The sequence below is a fragment of the Crocodylus siamensis genome, chromosome 10 (assembly GCF_052110815.1).
Source record: "Crocodylus siamensis isolate JL-2025a chromosome 10, ASM5211081v1, whole genome shotgun sequence".
Classification (NCBI taxonomy): domain Eukaryota; kingdom Metazoa; phylum Chordata; order Crocodylia; family Crocodylidae; genus Crocodylus; species Crocodylus siamensis.
In genome coordinates, this window is record NC_143404.1 from 12530598 (window position 1) to 12542355 (window position 11758).

Sequence of the window (11758 nt, forward strand, 5' to 3'; positions counted from 1 at the left end):
TAAGGAGGAATACACATCCTCACCAGGTAGCACAGGGTCAGAGGAGGGGCACACAAAAGTGCTTTGGGTTAGAATACAAGGCAGTTGAGGGGAATGAGACTTAACGGTGGGGGTCTACTACAGACCTCCCAACCAAGAGGAAGAGCTAGACCAGGAATTCTTAAGTCAGCTCACAGAGGTAATTAGGTCAAAGGACGCGGTCATCATGGGGGACCTGAACTTTCCAGACATCTGCTGGGAAGAGCAGTCAGCCGGGTCTGACCACTCACGTCGGTTCTTGGCCAGAGTGCAAGACCTCCATCAAACCCAGGAGGTGCACAGCCCTACCAAGGGAGACGCCTTGTTGGACCTGGTGCTGGCCACGGGTGACGACCTGGTGGGGGGGCTGTGGGTGCTTGACCACCTGGGCGACAGTGATCATCACCTGCTGGAATTCACCATCCAGCACAAGGTGGCAAAGGCCTGCAGCAAGGCAGCAGCCCTAGATTTCAGGAGGGTGGACTTCAATGAGCTAAGGAGAATAGTTGGGGAAGCACTTAGGTCCTGGAGGGGATGGGAACCAGGTGTCTAAGAAGAGTGGTCGCTCCTTAAGGAGACAATCCTCCAAGCCCAGAGGGAGGCAATCCCAACACAGATCAAAGGGGGCAGGAGGATGCAAAAGCCCCATGCCTCACCAAAAGCATCCAGGAATGTCTCCTAGCTAAAAGGGAGGCGCACACCCAATGGCAGGGAGGGACTATCACCAGGGAGGACTATACTGCAGTTGCTCAGGGATGCAGGGGGGCGGTCAGGAAGGCCAAGGCGGAAATGGGACTGGGACTAGCTTCCCGGATCAAGAACAATAAGAAGTCCTTTTTTAAATACATAGGGGGCAAAAAGAAGGTTCCACATAACATGGGGCCCCTGCAGGACACGCTAGGAAATTTGGTCTTTACACCAGACAACAAAGCCAACATATTTAACAATTTCTTTGCCTCCATTTTCCTGAGCAGGGACCAGAACAGCCACCCCACCCCGGGCCCCACCTTAGACCTCAGGGGAGGCGCACCTAGGCCAAGGGTCAGGGAGGATCTAGTCAGGGAACTTCTGGAGGGACTGGATGTATTCAAATCAGCTGGTTCAGACGATCCCCACCCTAGAGTACTGAGAGAATTGGCTGAGGTTATTGTGGCACCCCCTGGCACGGCTTTACGAGCACTCATGGTGGTCTGGCGTGGTACCAGAGGACTGGAAGAGGGCCAATGTGGTTCCCATCTTCAAAAAAGGGAGGAAGGAGGACCCAGGCCAGTTAGTCTTACCTCGATCCTGGGTAAGCTTTTCGAGAAAATTATTCTGGCGCATGTCCACGATGGGCCAGCAGGGGAGATTATGCTTAGGGGCAACCGACATGGGTTCATTAGAGGCAGGTCCTGTCAGACCAACCTAGCAGCCTTCTATGACCAGGTCACCAAATCCTTAGATGCAATCCTAAGTGCTTCCCCAACTATTCTCCTTAGCTCATTGAAGTCCACCCTCCTGAAATCTAGGGCTGCTGCCTTGCTGCAGGCCTTTGCCACCTTGTGCTGGATGGTGAATTCCAGCAGGCGATGATCGCTGCTGCCCAGGTGGTCAAGCACCCGCAGCCCCCACACCAGGACGTAGTCTTTCTGGACTTTCGGAAGGCCTTTGACACTGTCTCTCACCCCATTTTAATTAAGAAACTGGGGGGCTGTGGTGTCAACACCCACACAGACAAATGGGTTGCTAACTGGCTGGAGGGCTGCACCCAGAGAGTGGTGGTGGACGGGTCATTTTTGACCCGGAGGGATGTGGGTAGGGGGGTCCCCCAGGGCTCGGTCCTCGGGCCCGCACTGTTCAACATCTTCATCAGGGACTTGGACGAGGGGGTAAAAAGCACCCTTCAAATTTGCTGATGACACTAAGATGCATGGGGACATGGGCACGCTAGAAAGGAGGAATAGGCTACAATCGGACCTAGACAGGTTACAAGGGTAGGCAGAGCAGAATAGGATGGGTTTCAACACCGACAAGTGCAAGGTGCTGCCCCTGGGGAGGAACAACTGGCACCATACCTACAGGCTGGGGAACTCCCTTCTCATCAGTGCAGAGGCAGAAAAGGATCTTGGAGTCATCACTGATGCCAAGATGAACATGGGCCGGCAGTGTGGGGAGGCAGTCAGGAAGGCCAACCGCACCTTGTCATGCATCCACAGATGCATCTCGAGCAGGTCCAAGGAGGTGATCCTCCCCCCCTATGCGGCACTGTTCAGGCCGCAGCTGGAGTACTGCATCCAGTTCTGGGTGCTGCACTTCAGGAGGGATGTGGACAACATGGAGAGGGTCCAGAGGAGGCCACTTGCATGGTCAGGGGCAGCAGGGCAGGCCCTACGAGAAGAGGCTACGGGACCTGGACCTGTTCAGCCTCCACAAGAGAAGGCTGAGGGGGGATCTAGAGGCCTGTTACAAACTAGTCCAAGGGGACCAGCAGGCAATGGGGGAGTCTCTGTTCCCCCGAGCACCGCCAGGAGTGACCAGGAATAACGGTCACAAGCTGGCAGAGGGCAGGTTTAGGCTAGACATCAGGAGGCGCGACTTCACTGTCAGGGCGGCTAGGATCTGGTAAAACTTCCAGGGGAAGTGGTGCTGGCTCCTACCCTGGGGATCTTTAAGAGGAGGCTGGATGAACACCTTGCTGGGGTCGTTTGACCCCAGTACTCTTTCCTGCCATGGCAGGGGGTTGGACTCGATGATCTGCTCAGGTCCCCTCTGACCCTAGAAACTATGAAACTATCATCCAGTTGAGTTGGAGACTTGGGCCAGAAGTTTTAAAAAAAAAAAATGATAATGGGGATCCATTAAGGTCCCTTTCCCTCCTCTTGCTTCTGCAGTGGGTCTACAGCTCCCTTGGGAAAGCAGCAGGACTGGTCAACTCCTCTTCCCAATCTGAATCGGGGCTGTGAGGATTATTACAGAGAGAATCAGTTTATAATGGGTCAGCTAAAGTCTCTGGGTGTAGTCCCCTGTCTGCTCTTGCAGGATGGCCATCGCATAAAAGGCATTGGGCTAATTTTTCTAAGTAGAAACTTAACTTCTACTTCAAGGTCTGCGAAATCTAGCAATGTTACAAAGTTATGGGGCAAGGCGCTGATGTTAATACTGCTAGAATAAATATGATAGAAAGGGTAATGAATACAGTCATACTAATTCTAAATGGTAACATAAGTAATGGTATTTCTAGCCAGTTTTTGTGTTAAAGGAAATCAATAGACAAAAGTTATAACAACTAATTTCATTGTGAATGATATAGTGTAGTAATACAAGGTCCACTTCCAGAAGTGCTCTCTATTCAGGAGTTAAGGACCTTAGAAAATCTCCTCTTGCTCCCACAACTAAGTTCACTGTCTCTTTAGAAATAAAATTGACACTTTAAGGGCAGGGGCATGTGTGCTTCTTTTAGGAGCAATCTGCAATATAATCCTACTCTTGAACATTTTGGCATGCAGAATTTTAGCTAACCAAATTTGTAAAGGTCTTAAAGCAAAGAATCATATAGCCATATAAGGTAATTAAATGGCTCTTCTATCTGCGCGTGAGCAAGCATCACTCTAAAGACACTTGGCTGCAACCCAGAAGTTGGCTGGATAATATTGGTAATGCTGCTAAAGCACAACCTTCATGTCACCTTCTAATTAGTTGGATTTTTTGAATGGCATTCTTTACTTCAATCTCATTGCTAATCTGGCTCAGTGTGACAGTTCTGGGCTGCTTGCTTGGGCAAGATGTGTATGACCAACACCTCATAATTATTTTTTTCTTTACATAATAACAGTAAAGCTTTAACTTTGGTAAACTTGATGCACTTTAGAAAGTCTGAACATCCTGCCTTCCCTCACCTCATCAGAACTGACCTATCTTAAAAGATATAAATAGCTGCTCGTTTCTCCTTGATGAAACTAGATTCTGTAGGGGGGGATTTGCTTAAATTGCCCAGCGTTTTGTTTACTAAGCTGGGGCACCGGTGGATTTCCAATATGCATATCGAAACAAAAATGGGTTCTAAAATAAACCACTGATTAGAAGATACTACACATGCTGACATGAGACTTTATTCAGTGACCCACATTTGTTGCTTTCCATGTTACAAAAAAAAATTATTTGTCTCCTACAGCATCTTTTAAAAGAAAACACAGTGCAAACTGGAAAAATCCTTCTATGAGGTCACGCACACACATCATATATATGCTTATATATAAATACATGCAGACACATCTCGTGTGTGTGTGTGTGTGTTATATAAGTTAGAAGCACGTGAAAACAAAGGTTTTATTATAAGCTGTGTTGGACAACATTAATAAGATGCAGCGGTACCAGGCCCAGCCATGATCAAGTCAGACATGAATGTAAACAGTTCTAGGTCTGGCAGCAAAATGCCCCCTGCCTTGACATACTCTGATTCCTGAATTTGCCATTGTTTCCATCTGAAACCATATGATGGATCCCAGGATTTGCTTTGCATTTGCATTGGATTCACTGATGCCATTTCATGAATTTTCCAAACAGGAGTTTGGCTTGGGAAGCAGTTCACAAAAAAGTTAAGAAAAAAGCCTTTGTTCAGTGTGTGTGCATGGGGAATTACACCAGTATTACTGCACTGGTAGGAGTAGGGCTCTTCTGGGTAGACAAGCCCAGACAGAAGCCGGGTAGAAGAAAGAAGCAGCTGGAAGAAGCAAATTCTCAGCAACCACTTGGGAAGAGCAGGAGGATTATTGTTAGCTGCTTTCCACATCCGACTCCTCCCTCCCTCCCTCCTTCCCCTTCCTCCCCCAGTCCCACAATACAGCACTATAAATAATATCAGCAAGGTGACAAGTTGTGCTTAATAATCATTTAGGTAGTTGAGGTTCATTTCAACTAAATTTAGTTTCATCACTGAAGGACCCTCCTGACCCTCTAAAATACGGTGTGTGTGTGTGTGTGTGTATGTATATGTATATGTGTGTATATATATATGTATATTTATGTATACACACATACCATATTTTATGTTCATATACCCGAAGTTAAAACTTTCCTGTGTTAACAAGCCATCAATGATACCTATATCTGTATAGATATAGGTATCATTGATGGCTTGTTAACACAGGAAAGTTACATTGCTCTTCTATATACCGGGCCCATTCGTATTATGATTATTAGAAGATCATTATTAAGCTTGTAATTTCAGACACTCAGAATTATGCCAGGCTAGGATTAAGATTGCCTCTGCCCCATAATTCAGCCCCATCCTGTGTATAGATGAGATACAATTTCTTTAATTGCAAGATCCCATACTGTTCTCTCCATGCAGCTTCTCACCTTTTTCAGTACTTAGGATAGACCTGCTCTGAGGATGTGTCAAGCTCACAGGTTAAAGGAGATTGCTGTCTGCAGGACCACTGCCTCGTTTACCCCAGATGTTGGAAGGGAGGTAATGAATGGGGCAGGGGGTGGCAGGGTCAAAATAGCGCGAAGAGCAGTTGATTAGCCAAAGTGCCAAGTACTCGGAGCTGGGAATGAAGTCAGGGGTACTCATCTTCAGTACTATGAAGCGTCATACAACGCTAAGCCTTAAACTGGGCTCCTTTTGAGAGTAATCTCTGTCTGTTTCCCCTCTGCAGAAGGTGTGACACCGCTTCTCAGCACGGGAAGGTTTTGAGAAGGAAAACGAGTGCTTGCAAAGTGCTGAGGTGCTGTGGTCAGAACATCCCATGCGGTGGATAATACTGCTATCTCTGCAGGAGGCCTGAGACTAGGGGTGGGCAAAATACGGCCCATGGGCCAGATCCAGCCCATGGGACCCCACAAAACTGAAAGGCTGGTCAGAGGCCCTAGCTCTCACTGCCCCTCTGCAAGCTCCATGCTAAGCAACCAACCCCTGCCCCAGCCTGGCCTGCCCCAGCCCAGCCCCAGTCCCAAGGCAGGGGCACTCCAGACAAGAAGCTTCTGCCTGGCGCAAGCTTTTGCCTGGAAAGCCTGTGGCTGCTCCCAGCCTCCCTCCATGCCAGAGTGGGAATTCAGCTGAGAGTCCCAGGGGCCAGGGACTCCCATTGGGAGAAAAAGGACTGGACATGGCCCAGCTGGGCTGGCCCTGCATGCTGCAGGAGCACGAGAGCCATGCACTATGGGGCTGGCTTGGGCTGTCCCTGCTCAATGTCATCACGTGTGGCCAAGAACTCAGGCAGGAGCGTGGGAGTTGCACCCTATGGGGCAGGGGGGCTGGCCCTGCTCACTGCCACCACGTGGCTTCAGGTACTTGCACCCTCCGGAGATTCTGAGGACCCCACACCATACACCCCTATACACGCACACCCCACCCTCCACCATAACCCCCAAACACCCACGCCCTCCCAGAGCTCTCCCACACCTTACCACGCACCCCACCATACCCCCCACACCCTCCCACAGCCCCCCCACGCACTCCCACTCTCACTATACCCGTACACATACCCACACCCTTCCACCCCAACCACACACCTTAGACCCACACCCCCTACCCTTCTCCACCCACACCATGCACACTCCCCACACCCCACCACACCCCCACCCACTCTCCAACCACACACTGTACTCCCCCAATCACACAACCTACACCCTCCCCACATACACCCCCTTACCCCACACACACAATGTACAAGACTAAGGCTGTATTTTGAGCTATTATGCAAGCACCTCTATATACACTATGCAACACATGTAAATCAAAACAAAAATAGAATTTTAAATAAAATTAAAATATACTAGAGATGTTCGATTTGTTAGTATATGATTTGTTTTTCTTTCTGGTTCCAAGATGGAAACTGCCCCTCTTCCCCCCCAGGTGTACTTCTGGGTCAGGGGGAGTGACTTCAGGTGGCAAAGGTCAGGGGTTAAGGATGGGACTTCTGGTCCCAAGATGATGACCAGGGTGTGGGGCTACCCTTGCGGCCCTTGACAGCCTGTTTGACATACTCTGGTTTCTCTTCAGATCGCATAAATCTTTTGCCTTTTACTTTTACAGCTTGTCAAAACTCACTAAGCAGCCCTCCAGCCAAAATAATTCCCCACCCCGGGCTTAGGCCATAAGGATAAAACAAAAATGCCACATAGCTACTTGTTATCTGAGTATCTTCTATCATAGGAATGGAAGGGGGGAGGCATTATCTGGGGAAAAATTATATGTGATTAAAGAATATCTCATAATTTGTACCTGGAAGGGCAACTGAATTCTGGTTCCTTTCCCATCTGAACATGGTTCTTTCCCAGTTCTCTACCAAAACAGAGGTTTTATTATAAGCTGTGTCAGATAACATTAATAAGATGCAGCGGTACCAGGCCCAGCCATGATCAAGTCAGACATGAATGTAAACAGTTCTAGGTCTGGCAGCAAAATGCCCCCTGCCTCGACATACTCTGATTCCTGAATTTGCAATTGTTTCTGGCTGAAACCATATGATGGATCCCAGGATTTGCTTTGTATTTGCATTGGATTCACTGAAAACAGGAGTTCAGCTTGGGAAGCAGTTCACAAAGAAGTTAAGAAAAAAGCTTTTGTTGTGTGTGTGCATGGGGAATTACACCAGTATTACTGCACTGGTAGGAGTAGGGCTCTTCTGGGTAGACAAGCCCAGACAGAAGCCGGGCAGAAGAAAGAAGCAGCTGGAAGAAGCAAATTCTTAGCAACCACTTGGGAAGAGCAGGAGGATTATTGTTAGCTGCTTTCCACATCCGACTCCTCCCTCCCTCCCCCCGTGCCACAATAATATCAGCCAGGTGACAAGTTGTGCTTAATGATCATTTAGGTAATCGGGGTTCATTTCAGCCAAAGTTAGTTTCGTTACTGAAGGACCCTCCTGCAGCAAAATCCCAGGTCGGACATGCAGAACATGATTCATAGAAAAAAGTGTTTTTACGTGCACTTTTTTTGGCACTTGTAGGCACACATGCAAATTGGTTTGTAATATTTAAGTATGCCTGTTTCCATGAAAAGAAACCAAAGGTGGTTTAGCTCTGATCCAGTGAAACTCACTCTTCGTGACCTTCCAGGCAAACATTAAACCAATCAACTTTATAAGCCCGAAATAGATGCTTTTCACTCCCTCAAACAAAATCGGACCTAAGTCATGGGACAAATTCAAAATCGGATCGGGGATGAAATGATGTTTGAGTCTTTCCTTACGCCGTGTCTTAGTGCTTTCTGTAGCCAAAGGCACTCGGCGGAAAGAAATGCTGTCTCCTTTCTCATCATTGCACCTTCATAATGGTTGAACTGATCGATCCTTTTTTCCCTCCGCCTTTGCTTAAGTAACTAAACCCAGAGATTACTGCTCTTTCTGAGAATCTCTCCCCAGGCTCCTTCTAATCGGATTCCACCCACACTGTCTGAACTGACACAAGCCTCTCTTTTCCCATCACCCATGTCATCACTCTTGTGGTCAAAGATCCTATCTCCCGCCTAGGTGCATTCACACAAGGCCTCGGTTGCTTGCACTGCTCTACACTGTGATCGAGTTTGAGCTCTATCTCCAAAGTGTTTAAAGAAGTTCTCCTGATCATCCCTTCCTTCTCTCTCCCATAAGACAAATATGACAGGCACCTTTCCAACTCTACAACCATTAAGTACATCAGGCCAAGCACGTCTTTCATTTCACTGAAACACGTGAGCCAGCATCAAGAAACTTCCTACTCATGTAGTTCCCTTGGGATCCGTGTCCTGGAGCACAGAGGACAGAACGGTAGATTAGAAACTTCTTGTAACTGGGAGCAAGCCAGAAATGCTTGCCTGGGAAGTCACTAGTGAGTACTCACTAGCTTTGGATGCCTTGCACAGACAACACTTCGCCCTCCCGCCCAGTGAATTTGGGCGGATCAGAGTCACTTGGGAGTGTCCTGATGCGGTTCAACAAGTGCAGGGTGCTGCACCTGGGGAGAGGGAACCAGCATTATGGTTATAGGTTAGGGGCTCCCCCTCTCAGCAGCACAGAGGCAGAGAGGGATCTTGGAGTCAGGATTGACTCCAGGATGAATATGAGTCGCCAGTGTGACGAAGCAATAGGCAGAGCCAACCGCACCCTGTCCTGCATCAACTGGGGCATCACTAACGGGTCCAGAGAGGTCTTGCTCCCCCCCATGCGGCGCTGTCAGGCCGCAGCTGGAGTCCTGTGTCCAGCTCTGGGTGCCGCACTTCAAGAGGGACTTGGGAGAGGGTCCAGAGGAGGCCACTCACATGGTTGAGGGCCTCCGTGGCCAGCCCTATGAGAAGAGGCTGAGGGACCTGAATCTCTTCAGTCTCTGCAAGAGGAGACTGAGCGGGGATCGTGTGGCTGCCGACAACCTTATCAGGGGCCAGCAGCAGGGACTCGGGGAAAGTCTGTTCCCCAGGGCCCCCCTTGGCGTCACCAGGAGCAACGGCCACACGCTGAGGGAGGACAGGTTTAGGTTAGATATTAGGAAGAACTACTTCACGGTAAGGGTGGCCAGAGCCTGGAATAGGCTCCCCAGAGAGCTGGTGCTCTCCTCTTCCCTGGAGATCTTCAAGAGGAGGCTGGACAGGCACCTGGCTGGGGTCTTATGACCCCTGCTGCCCCCAGTGCTCCTTCCTGCCCATGGCGGGGGGTCGGACTCGATGATCTGTCCAGGTCCCTTCCCACTCATTGAGTCTATAAGTCCCAGGAAGGAATGATTTGCAGCTCAGAGGGAACCAGAATTTCTGTTTTGCAGGAAATTCAAACATCTTCAATTTGTTTCCATTCCATTTTTTTAAATCCCTTTAAAAATGATTTGAAAAAAAAAGTTTCAGCTGGAATAAAAAGAACTTCAATAACACTGGTGATGAGGAGTCTTTTGTGTTGTCCTGGCTTCTTCCTGAGACCTGAGGAAGAGCAGTTTATGCCCAAAAGCTTCTCTAACTTCTCCCCCAGCTATACAGTTGGTCCAATAAAAGATACCACAAAAGGCCTCTCACCACTTGTACTTTGTAAGTCCACTAATTCTAACCGTGACCTTTTTTTTGTTTTAAATTATGTGAAATTTAAACAATGGGGTACTCTGAAGCCAAAACTTTAAACACTGTTCTGAAGAGCTTTGACATGAAACATCTTGACCCATTTGAAGTGTGTGTGTGTGTGTGTGTGTGTGTGTGTGTGTGTGTGTGTGTGTGTTGGGGGGGGGTAATATATATATTTTTTTCCAAAACCAAAATGTTGGTGAACTTGACAGCATCCTCCAACATATTTTGTATTCAGCAAATTGACTTTTTCTGCCACTAAAAGGTTTTGGGAAACGTATGTGTTGGTGTCTAGCAGGATCCTTGACATCAGAGGTTCCAGAGTCTAACCTTGGTTTAGGGTCTGAGGATAGGCAAAGAATAGGTAGATAAAACCTGTTCCTTAATAACTAATTACTTTCTTCTTGTCTGGTGCAAGCTACTATACAGAGGGTCAATGCCATAATGCTTAAGCTAAAATAATCTTTGCCAACTAACATGGCACACAGGTACTTTATAGGCTTTGTTGTTCTAAAAGTGCAGGAGATAAAGATCTAGACATAATTAATTTTTGTCAAAAAACATTTTTGTGTGTGAAAAACCTTTCTTGGCCTGACGAAAGTTTGTCACAAAATAAGTGAACCAAAATGCCTTCTGATAGTGAAAAACAAAATCTTTCAAGCAAAGAAAATAACTGCTCATTTTTGCAGTGTTTGGTTAGGCACATTTAATTCCATCATTTCAAAAACTTTATTTAGAATTTTTGTGGGGAGGTGCTCCTAATATTATGTTCTTTCATCACGTAGCAGTAATGTCATTGTCAATGACTAATACCACCGGTACCACTGACAGGTCACAATCTGACATAACATAGGAGTTGAAATACTTAGCTCGGGGTTGGGTGCTCTGCGGGCTAACACGAGATACTTGTTACGTGCCCAATTCACAGAACACCGGAGAGAGAGCAGTGCGTAACTTCCAATAAAAAAAAAAAAACCCTCCTAGTTATATCTTTGCCTACTTGCAAGAGCAATTTCTATTTTGGGGCAGATGTTTAACTCTTGATAAATGTTGAGGGTTTCTTCCAAATCTGATTAAACCTAAGGGGGGGAAAATGTCATCCTTGCATGAACTTGCAGCTGCCAGATTCAAAGTGCATGAAGTGCTGTTTTATATTCAAGCAGGATGAAACTTAACTAATTTGTAATGCAGAGGGTGATTTAAATCCAGTTTGTGAACTCTGAATCTCCAGAAGAGATGTGGCAATCTCTGGGTTCGTGTGCATTGCCACCTCTATGCCCGCTGCAGAGAATGAGGGTGGGTTTATCCTGCGTTGTAGAGGTACCCGAGATAGGATTAAATAGTTACGCTGGGTGATGGAACTAGCATAGCCACGGCAATAAGGAATGCCACATAAATCAATCTACTCTGTATTGAACACTGCAGAGAGCTGAGTTGAGCTAGCTCCAAATAAACGCAGGGACCAAAAGCATTCTAGTCTAAAATAGGCATGGCAAGATACCCTCCCCACTTGCCAATAAGAGGGTGGGTATCTCCTCTGCATGAAGACAGCACTTCTACCCTTGCAGGGCCTCTACACAGGCTGTTCCACTCACCAGGGGGCCTAGGTTTGCAAAATCAACCCCTTTCACTTGGTGTCATTCCATTCTATGTCATATTAAAGAACCACTCCGCTTCCTCCTCAAACGAATCTATGTGCTAGAAATGTAGTAGGACAAGCCATAATATTGTATGGTA